The 16,866-nt window shown below is 48.8% G+C and overlaps 1 protein-coding gene across 3 annotated transcripts in view; it reads left to right on the forward strand.

Annotated features, from left to right (window-relative positions):
• Positions 1-16,866, forward strand: part of ZNRF3 (zinc and ring finger 3) — a 263,907-nt gene that overhangs the window by 19,246 nt on the left and 227,795 nt on the right. Inside the window, exon 2 of one of the 3 annotated variants that reach the window (XM_054468974.2) lies at positions 2,063-2,269. The exons of 1 other annotated variant lie outside the window; for it this stretch is intronic. The gene's annotated coding sequence lies outside the window, so the exon portion shown is untranslated. Of the gene's footprint in view, positions 1-1,486; positions 2,270-16,866 lie in introns of those variants that run through there. One more of the 3 variants, XM_063663051.1, reaches the window with a different exon arrangement.

Here is a 16,866-nt window from a genome sequence, read left to right on the forward strand (position 1 = left end):
GATGATGTTTGAGGCCTGAGGCTGCAGGGGTCAGTTTGACTTGGGCAGTGCAGCCTGGTGGTTAGGCACACAGAGAGTAGAATCCAGTTGCCTGGGGTCCAGTATGAGCTTCATGGCTGGACAAGGTGGCTCATACCTGTAATCCCAGCACTTTTGGAGGTCAAAGTGGAAGACCAGAGTGGACAACAGAGCAAAACCTCATTTCTACAAAAAATAAATAATTAGCTGGGCAGGGTGGTGTGCACTTGTAGTCCCAGCTACTTGGGAGGCTGAGGTGGGATGGGAGGATTACTTGAGCCCAGGAGTTCAAGACTGCAGTGAGCTATGATCACACCACTGCACTCCAGCCTGAGTGACAGAGCAAGGTCCCATCTCTTTTTAAAATTTTTTTCTGAGACAGAGTCTTGCTCTGTTGCCCAGGCTGGAGTGCGGTGGCACAATCTCATCTCACTGGAACCAGGTTCAAGTGATTCTCCTGCCTCAGCCCCCTGAGTAGCTGGGACTACAGGCAAGTACCACCACGCCCAGCTAATTTTCGTATTTTTAATAGAGACGGGTTTTACCATGTTGGCCAGGCCAGTCTCAAACCTCAAGTGATCTGCCCACCTCAGCCTCCCAAAGTGCTGGGATTACAGGTATGAGCCACCGCACCCAGCCAAGACCCTGTCTCTTAAAAACAAACAAACAAAAATGGCCAGTGCAGTGGCTCACGCCTGTAATCCCAGCATTTTAGGAGGCTGAGGTGGGCAGATCACCTGAGGTCAGGAGTTCAAGACCAGCCTGAACAACATGGAGAAATCCCGTCTCTACTAAAAATACAAAATTAGCCAGGCGTGGTGGCGGGCGCCTGTAATCCCAGCTACTTGGGAGGCTGAGGCAGGAGAATCACTTGAACTCGGGAGGCAGAGGTTGCAGTGAGCCGAGATCGCGCCATTGCACTCCAGCCTGGGCGACAAGAGTGAAACTCCGTCTCAAAAACAACAACAAAAACTGCTTTGGGCTGGGCATGGTGGCTCATGCTTGTAATCTCAGCACTTTGGGAGGGAGGCAGCCTGGGCTCAAGCGATCCTCCCATGTCGGCCTCCCAAATGTGAGCCATTGCACCTGGCCCCAAATATCACATTTTTAAACAAAGAAGGATCAGTAGTCTTGGTGTTTCCTTTTTCTGCAGGGTCTGATGTGGTGTGTACAGCACTGCTGTCCTGGGTCCCTTGGGGGCCTCTGTATTAGACGTGGCGTCACATTCCCCCAGCTAGTGTTCATCATTATCTCTCATGTGTGGTTTCCCCTTCCCCTTCCCATCAAGACCTTCCACGGGGACCAACTGGCCTTGTGTGCCCAGGACTGAGGGGTTTCCTGGGATGGGGGATTTTCAGTGCTTAAACTGGGACAGTTCCAGCAAAGCAGGATGGTTTGTCACCTGATTAGAGAAAAAGGCAGGGACTGGATTTTTTTTTTTTTTTTTTTTTTTTTTTTTTTTTTGAGACAGGATCTCATTCTCGCCTATGCTGGAGTGCAGTGGTGTGATCATGGCTCACTGCAGCCTCCACCTCTCAGGCTCATATGATCCTCCTGCCTCAGCCTCCTGAGTAGCTGGGACAACAGACATGTACCACCATGCCCAGCTAATAGGGACTGGATCTTATGTATGAACCTTTGTAACTCTCAAGCCACTTGATAGCCCTCAGTAACTATTATTGGCCAAATTTGTCCTCTTTGGCAGAGCACCTAGCAGGGACTCAATACATCCCTAATCAGTTGCTCATCTGAGGCACAGAAAGGTTAAAAGTGATGCAACCAGGACCTGCTGACAAATCCCCATGGCTCCAGCACCAGGCCTGTCTACCTCCTGAACCTCTGACCTACTGCTGCTCATCCATATCTATCTCCTGAGACCTCGAGACATGAATCCTCCTTGGAGCCTCCTGTAAAGGCTTATTTGCCTAAAACCTGCCCAGGAGTCTTAATGTCCCCATCCCGTTTTAATAGATGAACACTTTGCTTTTGGAAACTTTCTGTTCCTTGGACATTGATGGTCATATTGCTTCTGGAATCATTACAGTGTGCCTTCACCAAAAGCAGAACTGGAAACATCCTAAGTGGGCTGGTAACGAGGCTAGCTCTGTCAACTAGTTCAAGACCCCTGAGAGCTTTGGGCCTGAGGTTCCTCAGCTTCCAAGTGAAAGGCTTCGACTTGGCATTCTGGGAGACAATCTCTGTGACCATCAGTTTCCTCATCTGGAAAACTGGCATCATGATAACTTTGAAGGTAATTGTGAAGATTAAAGGGAGTCATGCATGTAAACCACCTTGCACAGTCCCTTGTGGGAGTTCTTGGTTTTTTGGTTTTTGGGGGTTTTTTGGTTTGTTTGTTTATTTGTTTGTTTTGAGACAGAGTCTTGCTCTGTCGCCCAGACTGGAGTGCAGTGGTGCAATCTCAGCTCACTGCAGCCTCCACCTCCCTGATTCAAACGATTCTTGCACCTCAGCCTCCTGAGTAGCTGGGATTACAGGCGCCTGTCACCACGCCCAGCTAATTTTTGTATTTTTAGTAGAGACGGAGTTTCGCCCTGTTGGCCAGGCTGGTCTCAAACTCTTGGCCTCAAGTGATCCACCTGCCTCGGCCTCACAAAGTGCTGGGATTACAGGTGTAAGTCACCTTGCCCGCCCAGGAGTTCATTTATTAGCTTGTTTTTCCTTCTCCTTCTCCTCTTAAGTCTAAACTGCAGTGATTTTATGATTCCACTTTTCGAGTCAATGCCCCCAGATGGTTTGCTCGCTCATTCATTCATTCACCCCAAAAAATGTTTATTGTTCACCTACTATGTGGTAAGCATCACACTAGGTACTGGGTGCTAAGCATATGGTGGTGGGCAAGAACCTGTCTAGAAAACATCAGAAATTGTCCAGCAATCCCCAGCAATGCAAAGAAAGACACAGCAAAAAGATCCATGATCAAATGCATCCAGAAGTCTGAAATTATAACTTTTATGATTGTTTCAAATGAATTCTGAGTAGATGCTACTTAACAGGTGGCCACAGTTCTCCCCAGCAGCTGCTGTTCCACTTAAGACACCTGCTGCTGTTTCCAGGATGCTAACATTTACTTTGGTCTTTATGTCAATGTCATTTGCAGAGAGAGCCAGCTGTGCGGCTTTTTCTCTTTCAACATTGCCACTGAATTGTGCTTTGTTGATAGAAATTAAACACTGCTCACGTAGATAGCACCAGGGCAGCCTTCAAGACTGGTTTGAACAGGAACCTTCTGCCCAAGATGAAGAGTAGACTCTATCTTGGGGTTAGGAATGTCTTCGTTCTTTGTGGCTTGATCATCTGGCCAAATTTTACTTTACCTAGTGCTGCTTTTGTTCCCCTGGCTTTCCTTTCTTGGAGCCCTTTTAAAATAATCCTCCTCTGCTTGTGGGATTTTACCAGACAGTAAAGAACTGATGAACCATAAAAAGAAAAGGTTAGACAGACAGCAGATTAGTGGTTGCCAGGTGTTGGGGGTGGGGAGAATGCTGAGTGCTTCACCGGAATGAGGACTCCTTTTCGGGTAATGAAAATGTTTTGGAACTAGACAGAAGTGGTGGTTGTGCCGAATTGTGAATGTACTAAATGCCACCGAATTGTTCACTTTACAACGATTTATTTTATGTTACATGAATTTCCCCTCAGTTACATACACACACACACACACACACACACACACAAACTAAACTAAACTAAACTAATTATATTAAATGAGAGAAGCCAGATACAAGAGTACGATCTATAAGCCTAGGTATATGAGGTTTGAGAACAGGCTAGAGTACACCATGGTGATAGAAATTAGAACAGTGGGATGGGTGTGGTTGCTCACACCTGTAATCCCAGCACTTTGGGAGGCCAAGGCGGGTGGATAACCTGAGGTCAAGAGTTTGAGACCAGCCTGGCCAACACAGTGAAACCCTGTTCTCTACTAAAAATAACAAAAATTAGCTGGGCATGGTGGCATGCGCCTGTAGTCCCAGCTACTCAGGGGGCTTAGGCAGGAGAATCACTTGAACCCGGGAGACAGAGGTTGCAGTGACCCGAGATCACATCACTGTACTCCAGCCTGTGTAACAGAGTGGGACTCCATCTCAAAATAAATAAATACATAAATAAATAAAAGGCAGGCTGGCTAGTGGTCAAATATGAATTTCAAAGAAACAAATTACTTTTAGTATAAGTATGTCCGACATATTGCATTGTTCATCTGAAAATCTGAAATTCAAATTTAACCAGACATTTTGTATTTTTACTTATTAAATCTGGGAACCCTATGTTTGAGACATTATAGAAAGTCCTATTGTCATTAAGGGATAAAATAGGATGATCTGTCTGGTAAAAAGAGAACAGATCTCTGTCTATCACTTGGTTCCCTAGAACCCTCACCTGTGGAGTTAAATTTGAAGTCTGGAAAAATTGAACCTAAGAAGCTCCAGATTTAGGTACCCCAGGCATGGCAGGGAATTGAGATAAGACTCAGAACTAAGAACTTTTATTGAAAGTCTGCATAATAAGGCTGGGTGCGGTGGCTCACACCTGTAATCCCAGCACTTAGGGAGGCAGAGGCGGGAGGATCGCTTGAGCCCAGGAGTTCAAGACCAGCCTGGGCAACATGGTGAGACCTTGTCTCTAAAAAAAATTTAAAAATTACCTGGGCATGGTGGCACGCCTGTAGTCCCAGGTACTTGGGAGGTTAAGGTGGGAGGATCACTTAAGCCCGGGAGGCAGAGGTTGCAGTGAGTCAAGATTGCGCCACTGGCGCCACTGTACTCTAGCCTGGGTGACAAAGCGAGACTCCGTCTCAAAAAAAAAAAAGGATTGCGTCACTGCACTCCAGCCTGGGCAACAGAGCCAGACTCTGTCTCAATAAACAAACAAACAAAAAAAAAACACAAAGACTTCCAGTTCCCTTCATTTCTCCTACTCCCAGAAAGTTTGTGCCCAGACAGGAGATTGTACGTTCTTCTCTAGAAGAACTGAGTTGTCTCAGATAAATGATCCCCACACACTCTCATTTTGGGAGTCATCAAAGGAAAAGGCAAGTTTCTCCTTGATCATACTGCAGGAAAAACCAAGCAATTAATAAGTCCTTCACATAGAAATGGAGAACTTCCCATCAGATTCCTATTTCCCTCATTCTCAACTTGGCCAAACACACTACTCAAGTGTCAGGATAGAATAAAGATTTTCTTCAGGGCCTGTGTGATGGCTGAAGCCTGTAATCCTTGCACTTTGGGAGGCTGAGGTGGGAGGATCACTTGAGTCCAGGAATTCGAGACCAGGCTGAGCTGATCATAGTGAGACCTCATTTCTACAAAAAATAATAAAATTAGCTGGGCATGATGGTGTGCACCTGTAATCGCAGCTACTTGGGAGGCTGAGCTGGGAGGATTGCTTGAGCCCAGGAGGTCAAGGCTGCAGTGAGCCATGATCACTACACTCTAGCCTGGGTGACACAGCAAGACTCCAGCTCAAAAAAAAAAAAAAAAAAAGACATCCACAGATGCATTTTTTAATAAAAATAGCAATAGGTATATATTTAAAAAGTAAAGAAATGAAGAAAATGAGGCAGGTTAAACAGGCGTGGTGTGGTGGCTCACACCTGGAATTCCAGCACTTTGGGAGGCTGAGGCGGGAGGATTGGTTGAGGCCAGGAGTTTGAGACCAGCCTGGGCAACACAATAAGATCCCCCCGACCCACCTCCGGCCCCCATCTCTATTTTTTAAAAAAGTTACAGGAAAAACAAAAAGTTATAAAAGAATGAAAGTGTAATCATCATATACTATGTGTCTCAGCTATGAATATTACATAATCACAATAGTGTGCACGCTGTATTCATTTAATAAAAATAGTGACAAAATATATTGGGAGAAGGGGAAGGTGGGAGTGGTGGTAAAAAGAAAATTCATCACTCATTTGGAAATCAATGAATAAAGTCAAAAACTGATAAATCAAGATAAAGCAAAGTAGACATTATTTAGAATGGTGGCAGCCAGATGCTGTGGCTCACACCTGTAATCCAGGACTTTGGGAGGCCGAGGCAGGCAGATCGCCTGAGGTCAGGAGTTCAAGACCAGCCTGACCAATATGGAGAAACACTGTCTCTACTAAAAATACAAAATTAGCCAGCCGTGTAGCCATATGTAGAAAGCTGAAACAGATCCCTTCCTTACACCTTATACAAAAATTAATTATAGATGGATTAAAGACTTAAATGTTAGACCTAAAACCATAAAAATCCTAGAAGAAAACCTAGGCAATACCATTCAGGACATAGGCATGGGCAAGGACTTCATGTCTAAAACACCAAAAGCAATGGCAACAAAAGCCAAAATTGACAAATGGGATCTAATTAAACTAAAGAGCTTCTGCACAGCAAAAGAAACGATCATCAGAGTGAACAACAGGCAACCTACAGAATGGGAGAAAAAAAATTTTTACAATCTACCCATCTGAAAAAGGGCTAATATCCAGAATCTACAAATAATTTAAACAAATTTACAAGAAAAAATCAAACAACCCCATCAAAAAGTGGGCGAAGGATATGAACAGACACTTCTCAAAAGAAGACATTTATGTAGCCAAAAAACACATGAAAAGATGCTCATCATCACTGGCCATCAGAGAAATGCAAATCAAAATCACAATGAGATACCATCTCACACCAGTTTGAATGGCGATCATTAAAAAGTCAGGAAACAACAGGTGCTGGAGAGGATGTGGAGAAATAGGAACACGTTTACACTGTTGGTGGGACTGTAAACTAGTTCAACCATTGTGGAAGACAGTGTGGTGATTCCTTAGGGATCTACAATAGAAATACCATTTGACCCAGCCATCCCATTACTGGGTATATACCCAAAGGATTATAAATCATGGAATTAGAATGATCAAATTACTTGGCTACTGAACTATTTTGCATGCTTATTTCTTATTTAGGAAAACTGGGGTTAGTTTTGGGGCTCAGAACACCAAGAGGGAGGAGGCAGAAAAGAAATGCTAGGATTGGGGGAGAGTTGTCCCAAGCAGGGGACATTCTCCTCCACCTTCCCCACTGTCTCTAAGTCCTGGAGCCTCCTAGAGGAACCACAGTACTAGGGCCAGCCTCTTTTCTTGCTACCCTTTGCCATTTGAGGTTACAGATTCCAGGCACCACACAGCGGCACCCTCCAAAATTCTCCTGCTCCTCGCTCCCTTATCTCTGGGAATCTTTCGGGCACTGCTTCCTGAACCTAGTGGCTGGTCACGCTTCCTCTCAGATGCTCATCCCTGGCTTCTGATCTGACTCTTGCCCAATACTTACTTTCCTTTTTTTTTTTTTTTTTCCTTTTCTTGAGACAGAGCCTTGCTCTGTTGCCCAGGCTGGAGTGCAGTGGCGTGAGCTTGGCTCACTGCAACCTCTGCCTCCCAGGTTCAAGCAATTCTCCTGCCTCAGTCTCCTGAGTAGCTTGGATTACAGGCACCTGCCACCACTTCCAGCTAATTTTTGTATTTTTAGTAGAAACAGCGTTTCTCCATGTTAGCTTGGCTGGTCTCAACTCCTGACCTCAGGTGATCCACTTACCTTGGCCTCCCAAAGTGCTAGGATTACAGGTGTGAGCCATTGCGCCTGGCCCAACACACCTCATCTTTTATGTATGCATGTACTTATTTATTTTTATTTATTTATTTTGAGATGGAGTCTCACTCTGTTGCCCAGTCTGGAGTGCCGTGGCACCATCTCGGTTCACTGCAGCCTCCGCCTCCCAGGTTCAAACGATTCTCCTGCCTCAGCCTCCCTAGTAGCTGGTATTACAGGCGTGTGCCACCACACTCAGCTAATTTTGGTATTTTTAGTGGAGACAGGGTTTCACCATGTCGGCCAGGCTGGTCTTCAACTCCTGATCTCAAGTGATCCGCCCACCTTGGCCTTCCAAAGTGCTGGGTTTACAGGCCTGAGCCACCGCACCCGGTCTTATTTATTACTTTTTTTTACACTTTATCTTTTAAGTGCAAAAGAAGACTGTATTCATTTGAGATTCCTCTTCCCAGATTCATCCCTATCCACTTTAGGACATCCTCAGACCCTAGTAGATCTGAGCTTTCTCAGCCAACCCCTCAGTTGTGCCACTGTCTGCAATGCACTAAATGTCTTCTCCCTTCACTTTCTCTAGAACCAACTAGAGACATATTTGTCTATGTATGTACCCCACGCATTTGTACCTTCCTAATGGTCCAATTGTTTAACCATTAATGTCGATATTTCCCCTAGGAAATTCCTACTGACTCTAAACTTCCTTGACATCTATCTATCTATCTATCTAGCTATCTATCTAGCTAGCTATCTATCTATCTCTTTTTTTTTGAGACAGAGTTTTGCTCTTGTTGCCCAGACTGGAGTGCAATGGCACCACCTGGTCTCACTGCAACCTCCGCCTCCCGGGTTCAAGCAATTCTCGTGCCTCAAACTCCCAAATAGCTAGGATTACAGGCGTGTGCGACCATGCCCAATTAATTTTGCATTTTTAGTGGAGACAGGGTTTCATCATGTTGGTCAGGCTGTTTTCCGAACCCCTGACCTCAAGTGATCCACCTGCCTTGGCCTTTTTTTTTTTTTTAGACAGAGTCTTGCTCTGTCACCCAGGAGTGCAGTGGTGCCATCGCGCTCACTGCAAGGTCCACCTCCTGGGTTCACGCCATTCTCCTGCATCAGCCTCCTGAGTAGCTGGGACTACAGGCGCCCACCACCACACCCGGATAATTTTTTTGTATTTTTAGTAGAGACGGGGTCTCTCCATGTTAGCCAGGATGGCCTTGATCTGCTGACCTCATGATCTGCCCGCCTCAGCCTCCCAAAGTGCTGGGATTACAGGCGTGAGCCACCGCACTCAGCCTTTTTTTTTTTTTTTTTTTTTTTTTTTTTTGAGATGGAGTCTTGCTCTGTTGCCCAGGCTGGAGTTCAACGGCATAATCTCTGCTCACTGTAACCTCCGCCTCCTGGGTTCAAGCGATTCTACTGCCTCAGTTTCCTGAGTAGCGGGGATTACAGAAATCTGCCACCACGCCCGGATAATTTTTGTGTTTTTAGTAGAGATGGGGTTTCATCATGCTGGCCAGGCTGGTCTCGAACTCCCAATTTCAGGCGATCTGCCCGCCCCGGCCTCCCAAAGTGTTGGGATTACAGGCGTCAGCCACCGCGCCCGGCCTTGGATCCACTTTTTATGAGAAGCTGGTATTTTTACCAATCCCAGGTTTTTGCAATTCACAATCCCACTTTTTAAAAGTGGGGAGGGGAAATGTGTCCAAAGCTAGGTCGATGTTTGCCAAGAAAGAATATTTGGCAAGGAGCAGTCATCTATTACCATTCAAAAGAGTAGGAAGAACATGATCTCAGAATATTGGATGGACTTTTAAATTTAGTACATTACGTTTTTTGAAAAATACCCTACATTGTGCTTATTTTTCTCATTTCTCTGCTTTCATGTGGCCCCTGGGAACCAAGAGGCCAATGCGGTTGGCGATGGCACCGCAAAGAGCTGCAGGGCCATCTCGTGGCCAATTGTCTTCACTGCACATGCAATGATGGTTCTATTCAGCAGATCCCCAAAACAAAACCCCGTAACCCACACCCAGGTTGATCCCAGTGAGGATCAACTTTTGCCACTTTCAAACATTTGTAAAATGTTTGACGTTTGTTTTGTAAACATTCCTTCAGCTTTGCACTTAAAAAGATTGCCGCACTATAAATCTGAAGATTAACTTTCCAGCCATTGAACCAGTTTGCCAAATCAGACAGGCCTGAGTTAGTGCTTGCTGTTGGGTGACTGGGCAAGTTACTTAATCTTCCTGACTTTCCGTTTCCTCTTGTGTAGCAAAGACAGGACTGTTCTGAAGATGAAGGCAAGTGTGCATGTCATGTATGTGCTACTGTTCCTGACAAATAAGTGTTTGCTACTGATTTAACACCTCTAGAAACAAAGTCCAGTCAAGGGACAGAAACCTAATCAAACAGGCTGAAGCGAAGGCTTGCTATACAAAACCTGAGCAGCCGAGTGCAGTGACTGACGCCTGTAATCCAAACACTTTGGGAGGCCAACACAGAAGGATCACTTGAAGCCAGGAGTAGTCCCAGCTATTCAGGAGGCTGAAGCAGAGGATCTCTTGAACCCAAGAGTTAGAGGCTGCAATGAGCTGTGATTACACCACTATGCTCCAGCCTGGGCAATAGACCGAGACCCTGTTTAAAAGAAAGAGAGGCCAGGCGCACTGCTCATGCCTGTAATCCCAGCACTTTGAGATGCCAAGGCAGGTGGATGGCTTGAGCCCAGGGGTGTTAGACCAGCTTGGGCAACATGGTGAAACCCTGTCTCTACAAAAAACAAAAAAAATTACAGGCATGGTAGCCTGGGCCTCTGATCCCAGCTACTCGGGAGGATGAGCTGGGAGGATGAACTGCGAGGAGCACTCGAGCCTGGGAGGCAGAGGTTGCGGTGAGCTGAGATCGTGCAATTGCGCTCCAGCCTGGGTAATGGGAGTGAAATCCTGTCTCAAATAAAAAGGCAAAGCACATTTTTATTAAACCAGAGAAACGTCACAGACATAAAACAGTAAAATAGATTATTCTCAGATTAAGCTTGGTGAAGACATATCCAAGTTCACATTTTTCTCTAATTCTTTCCCATCATCATACTGGTCCAACTCTATCCTCAGATTTTGCTTAGAACACTTCTTTATGGGCTGGTCACAGTGGCTCATGCCTGTATTCCCAGCACTTTGGGAGGTCAAGAAGGAAAGATCGCTTAAGTCAGGAGTTTGAGACCAGCCTGGGTAACATGATGAGACCCCATCTCTACTAAAATTAGAAGAAAAAAAAATCCAGTCATGGTGGTGTACTCCTGTAATCCCAGCACTCATGCAGCTGAGGCAGGAGGATCATTTGAGCCCAGGGGTTCAAGGCTATGATTAGGCCACTGCAGTGCAGCCTGGGGACAAAGCAAAACTCTGTCTCTCTTAAAAAAAAAAAAAATCAAAGAATATTTCTCTGAGGTGGGTGCTGTTGTCTCTATGGTGGGTGTTGTCTCTGTGGTGGGTGCTGGTGTCTCTGTGGTGAGTGTTGTCTCTGTGGTGGGTGCTGTCTCTGTGGTGGGTGTTGTCCCTGTGGTGGGTGTTGGTGTCTCTGTGGTGGGTGTTGGTGTCTCTGTGGTGGGTGCTGGTGTCTCTGTGGTGGGTGCTGGTGTCTCTGTGGTGGGTGTTGTCGTCTCTGTGGTGGGTGCTGGTGTCTCTGTGGTGGGTGCTGGTGTCTCTGTGGTGGGTGTTGTCTCTGTGGTGGGTGCTGGTGTCTCTGTGGTGGGTGTTGGTGTCTCTGTGGTGGGTGTTGTCTCTGTGGTGGGTGCTGGTGTCTCTGTGGTGGGTGTTGGTGTCTCTGTGGTGGGTGTTGTCTCTGGTGGGTGCTGGTGTCTCTGTGGTGGGTGTTGGTGTCTCTGTGGTGGGTGTTGTCTCTGTGGTGGGTGCTGGTGTCTCTCTGGTGGGTGCTGGTGTCTCTCTGGTGGGTGCTGGTGTCTCTGTGGTGGGTGTTGGTGTCTCTGTGGTGGGTGCTGGTGTCTCTGTGGTGGGTGTTGGTGTCTCTGTGGTGGGTGCTGGTGTCTCTGTGGTGGGTGTTGGTGTCTCTGTGGTGGGTGTTGTCTCTGCGGTGGGTGCTGGTGTCTCTGTGGTGGGTGTTGGTGTCTCTGTGGTGGGTGCTGGTGTCTCTGGTGGGTGTTGGTGTCTCTGCGGTGGGTGTTGTCTCTGCGGTGGGTGCTGGTGTCTCTGCGGTGGGTGCTGGTGTCTCTGCGGTGGGTGTTGTCTCTGCGGTGGGTGCTGGTGTCTCTGCGGTGGGTGCTGGTGTCTCTGTGGTGGGTGTTGGTGTCTCTGTGGTGGGTGCTGTCTCTGTGGTGGGTGCTGGTGTCTCTGTGGTGGGTGCTGGTGTCTCTGTGGTGGGTGGTGTCTCTGTGGTGGGTGCTGTCTCTGCGGTGGGTGCTGGTGTCTCTGTGGTGGGTGCTGGTGTCTCTGTGGTGGGTGCTGTCCCTGTGGTGGGTGCTGGTGTCTCTGTGGTGGGTGCTGGTGTCTCTGTGGTGGGGTTGGTGTCTCTGTGGTGGGGGTTGGTGTCTCTGTGGTGGGGGTTGGTGTCTCTCCGGTGGGTGCTGGTGTCTCTCCGGTGGGTGCTGGTGTCTCTGCGCTGGGTGCTGGTGTCTCTGCGCTGGGTGCTGGTGTCTCTGCGGTGGGTGCTGGTGTCTCTGCGGTGGGTGCTGGTGTCTCTGTGGTGGGTGCTGGTGTCTCTCGCGGTGCTGGTGTCCCTGCGGTGGGTGCTGGTGTCCCTGCGGTGGGTGCTGGTGTCCCTGCCGTGCGTGCTGGTGTCCCTGCGGTGGGGGCTGGTGTCCCTGCGGTGGGGGCTGGTGTCTCTGCGGTGGGGGCTGGTGTCTCTCTGGTGCGTGCTGGTGTCTCTGCGGTGCGTGCTGGTGTCTCTGCGGTGCGTGCTGGTGTCTCTGCGGTGGGTGCTGGTGTCTCTGCGGTGGGTGCTGGTGGGGTTGGTGTCTCTGTGGTGGGTGCTGGTGTCTCTGTGGTGGGTGCTGGTGTCTCTGCGGTGGGTCCTGGTGTCTCTGCGGTGGGTGTTGGTGTCTCTGCGGTGGGTGTTGGTGTCTCTGCGGTGGGTGTTGGTGTCTCTGCGGTGGGTGTTGTCTCTGCGGTGGGTGTTGGTGTCTCTGCGGTGGGTGTTGTCTCTGCGGTGGGTGCTGGTGTCTCTGCGGTGGGTGTTGGTGTCTCTGTGGTGGGTGCTGTCTCTGTGGTGGGTGTTGGTGTCTCTGTGGTGGGTGCTGGTGTCTCTGTGGTGGGTGCTGGTGTCTCTCTGGTGGGTGCTGGTGTCTCTGCGGTGGGTGCTGGTGTCTCTGCGGTGGGTGCTGGTGTCTCTGCGGTGTCTCTGTGGTGGGTGCTGGTGTCTCTGTGGTGGGTGCTGGTGTCTCTGCGGTGGGTGCTGGTGTCTCTGCGGTGGGTGCTGGTGTCTCTGTGGTGGGTGCTGGTGTCTCTGTGGTGTCTCTGTGGTGGGTGCTGGTGTCTCTGTGGTGGGTGCTGGTGTCTCTCTGGTGCGTGCTGGTGTCTCTGTGGTGGGTGCTGGTGTCTCTCTGGTGGGTGCTGGTGTCCCTGCGGTGGGTGCTGGTGTCCCTGCGGTGGGTGCTGGTGTCTCTGCGGTGGGTGCTGGTGTCTCTCTGGTGGGTGCTGGTGTCTCTCTGGTGGGTGCTGGTGTCTCTGCGGTGGGTGCTGGTGTCTCTGCGGTGGGTGCTGGTGTCTCTGCGGTGGGGGTGGTGTCTCTGCGGTGGGGGTGGTGTCTCTGCGGTGGGTGCTGGTGTCTCTGCGGTGGGTGGTGTCTCTGCGGTGGGTGGTGGTGTCTCTGCGGTGGGTGCTGGTGTCTCTGCGGTGGGTGCTGGTGTCTCTGCGGTGGGTGCTGGTGTCTCTGTGGTGGGTGCTGGTGTCTCTCTGGTGGGTGCTGGTGTCTCTCTGGTGGGTGTTGGTGTCTCTCTGGTGGGTGCTGGTGTCTCTGTGGTGGGTGTTGTCGTCTCTGTGGTGGGTGTTGGTGTCTCTGTGGTGGGTGTTGGTGTCTCTGTGGTGGGTGTTGTCTCTGTGGTGGGTGCTGGTGTCTCTGTGGTGGGTGTTGTCTCTGTGGTGGGTGTTGTCTCTGTGGTGGGTGTTGGTGTCTCTGTGGTGGGTGCTGGTGTCTCTGTGGTGGGTGTTGTCTCTGTGGTGGGTGTTGGTGTCTCTGTGGTGGGTGTTGTCTCTGTGGTGGGTGCTGGTGTCTCTGTGGTGGGTGTTGGTGTCTCTGTGGTGGGTGCTGGTGTCTCTGTGGTGGGTGTTGGTGTCTCTGTGGTGGGTGTTGGTGTCTCTGTGGTGGGTGTTGGTGTCTCTGTGGTGGGTGCTGGTGTCTCTGTGGTGGGTGTTGGTGTCTCTGTGGTGGGTGTTGTCTCTGTGGTGGGTGCTGGTGTCTCTGTGGTGGGTGCTGGTGTCTCTGTGGTGGGTGTTGGTGTCTCTGGTGGGTGCTGGTGTCTCTGTGGTGGGTGCTGGTGTCTCTGTGGTGGGTGTTGTTGTCTCCGGTGGGTGCTGGTGTCTCTGTGGTGGGTACAGTTGTCTCTGGTGGGTGTCTGAGAGGTTACACACACAGCTGGGGTGGCCCAAGGCCAGTGACTGACTAATGGGGTGCTGCATAAAAGCCAGCCCCTGACCTCGAGGTGGGGCCAACACTGCAGCACTCCCCTTGGAATCAGGCTGTGGTCAGACCTCTCCTGAAAGCACATGTTTGCTCAGCTCCCTCCCTGGCGCTGTTCGGCTTTCCTCACTTCCTTGCAGGTTTCTCCCTAGGGCCTCCCTCAATAAATCAATTGCATGGGAATTCCTGCCTCAGTCTCTGCTTCTGGGGAACCCGGCCTAAGCCTTTAAGAGTGGGATCCCAGTGTGAGCCGTCTGTAATCTGGAGTAGGGTTGTGGAGTTAGACAGCTAGGGAAGAGCTGGAGGTGATGATGCTAGCTGGGGCCACGGAGGGAGGGTATCACTAGAGTGCTATGAAGAAACACATCTTAGAGGGGAAGCTAAGTTTGGTGTTACCTCTGTCTGACTCTAAAGCCTGGATTTGTAACCACGACTTTGTACTACTCTTCACTCTCTGCTTATAAAATTTTTTGTTTGTTTTTGATAGAGTGTCTTGCTTTGTCACCCAGGCTGGAGTGCAGTGTTCTGAACATGGCTCACTGCAGCCTCGACCTCCCAGGCTCAAGTGAACACCTCAGCCCCCAAGAAGCTGGGACTACAAGCATGCACCACCACACCCTGCTAAGTTTTGTATCTTTTGTAGAGACAAAGTTTGGTTATGTTCCCCAGGCTGGCCTTAAACTCCTGAGCTCAAGCAATCCGCATGCCTCAGCCCCCCAAAGTGCTGGGATTACAAGCGTGAGCAACCATGTCCGGCCTGTAAAGTTCTTACAGTTTTAAACTGAGACTTTTCAAAAAATCGTAAGAAGTCCTGGTGCGGTGGCTCATACCTGTAATCCCAGCACTTTGGGAGGCCGAGGCAGGTGGATCACCTGAGGTCAGGAGTTCTAGACCAGCCTGGCCAACATGGTGAAACCCCGTCTCTAGTAAAAATACAATTAGTCGGTCGTGGTGGTGGTGCCTATAATCCCAGCTACTTAGGAGGCTGAGGCAGGAGAATTGGTTGAACCCAGGAGAGGGAGGTTGCAGTGAGCTGAGACTGTGCCACTGCACTCAAGCCTAGACGACAGAGCGAGACTCTGTCTAAAAAAATAATAATAAAAAAATAAGAAACATCTTCCTTCATTAACATAGCTTCTAAGGTGTGGGCAAGGCCAGTGTTCTGTGCCCAAGAAAGTCTGCTGGGCACACTGTGACCTTCACTGAGTCTGCTGGATCAGCCCACTTTGACTCAGCCCAGATATCAGAATAGCAGGGCAGTGGGGATGGTGTTGGATAACAGCTTAGTTATATGGGAAAAAAAATAGGAATGGTTTGCTCCATCACATCAAACTGTAAATAAATTTCAGATGCATCCAAGCACTATATGTAAAAATGAAATGAGGCCGGTGGGGTGGGTCATGCTTATTATTCCAGCACTTTAGGAGGCTGAGGTGGGAGGATCACCTGAGCCCAGGAGTTCAAGATCAACTTGGGCAACATGACAAAACCCCATCCCTACAAAAAAATTCAAAAAATTAGCTGGGCATGGTGGCATGTGCCTGTAATTCCAGCTACTTGGGAGTCTGAGGTAGGAGGAATGCTTGAGCCCAGCAGGTCAAGGCAATAGAGCAAGACCCTGTCTCAAAAAAACATAAAAAAGAGAAAGAAAGAAAGAAAGAAGGAAAGAAGGAAAGGAAGAAAGAAAGAAAGAAGGAAAGAGGCAAAGGAAGAAAGAAAGAAAGAAGGAAAGAAGCAAAGGAAGAGAAAGAAAAAGAAAGAAATAAAGAAAGAGAAAGAAAGAAAGAAAAGAGAAGGAAGGAAGAGAGAAGGAAGGAAGGAGAAAAAGAAAAAAGAAAAAAGAAATAACAATTTTAGAAGAAAGCTTAAGAAATATATTTGGAACATCAGGGTGGAGAAAGAGTCTCTTTAATAAGATGCAAAAAGTACCAATCATTAGGAGAAACATCATTTGCATCAAAATTAAAAGCATCTGAATGACAAAGCACATCATAAACAAAGTGAAAAGTGACAGCCTTGATTATTGGTAGTTGACAGTGACTGTTTCTGACCCAATCTGTGGTTCTCACTTACGAGTGTCTCATCCCTCAAGCCATTTCCTCCCCAGTCCCCGCATCTGTATCTATGCCACCAATACCTGGATGAGACTAAGCAGTAGACCAGACCCCCAGTCTGGGTTCAAGCACTGGTGAGGCAGGTGGACTCGGCTGGAATTATTTTCACTTTGCTTTTTTTTTTTCACTTGTTTTTTAGAGATGGGGTCTTGCTCTGTCTCCCAGGCTAGAGTGCAGTAGCACAATCATAGCTCACTGCAGCTTTGAACTCCTGGCCTCAAGGGATCCCCTTGCCTCAGCCTCCTAAGTTGCTGGGATCACAGGTGTGAACCACCATGCCCAGTGTCACTGGCTTTTCTACAGGACCTGCCAAAGAGCTGTGTGAAGGAGATACCTGAGACCAAGCATACTTCCTGGCCCTGGGCACAGATCCTTGGTCCTCAGACGTGCACTTGAAGTCTGGCCTCAGCTGCCCACATGGGATGAGGAATGTGCCCCGTCAGAAAGGTCTAGATCTCTGGGGGCTACTGCCACTTATCCCTTTTATTCTGGGAGAAGGTCCATGTCAG

The sequence above is a fragment of the Pongo pygmaeus genome, chromosome 23 (genome assembly GCF_028885625.2).
Source record: "Pongo pygmaeus isolate AG05252 chromosome 23, NHGRI_mPonPyg2-v2.0_pri, whole genome shotgun sequence".
NCBI classification, from domain to species: Eukaryota; Metazoa; Chordata; class Mammalia; order Primates; family Hominidae; genus Pongo; species Pongo pygmaeus.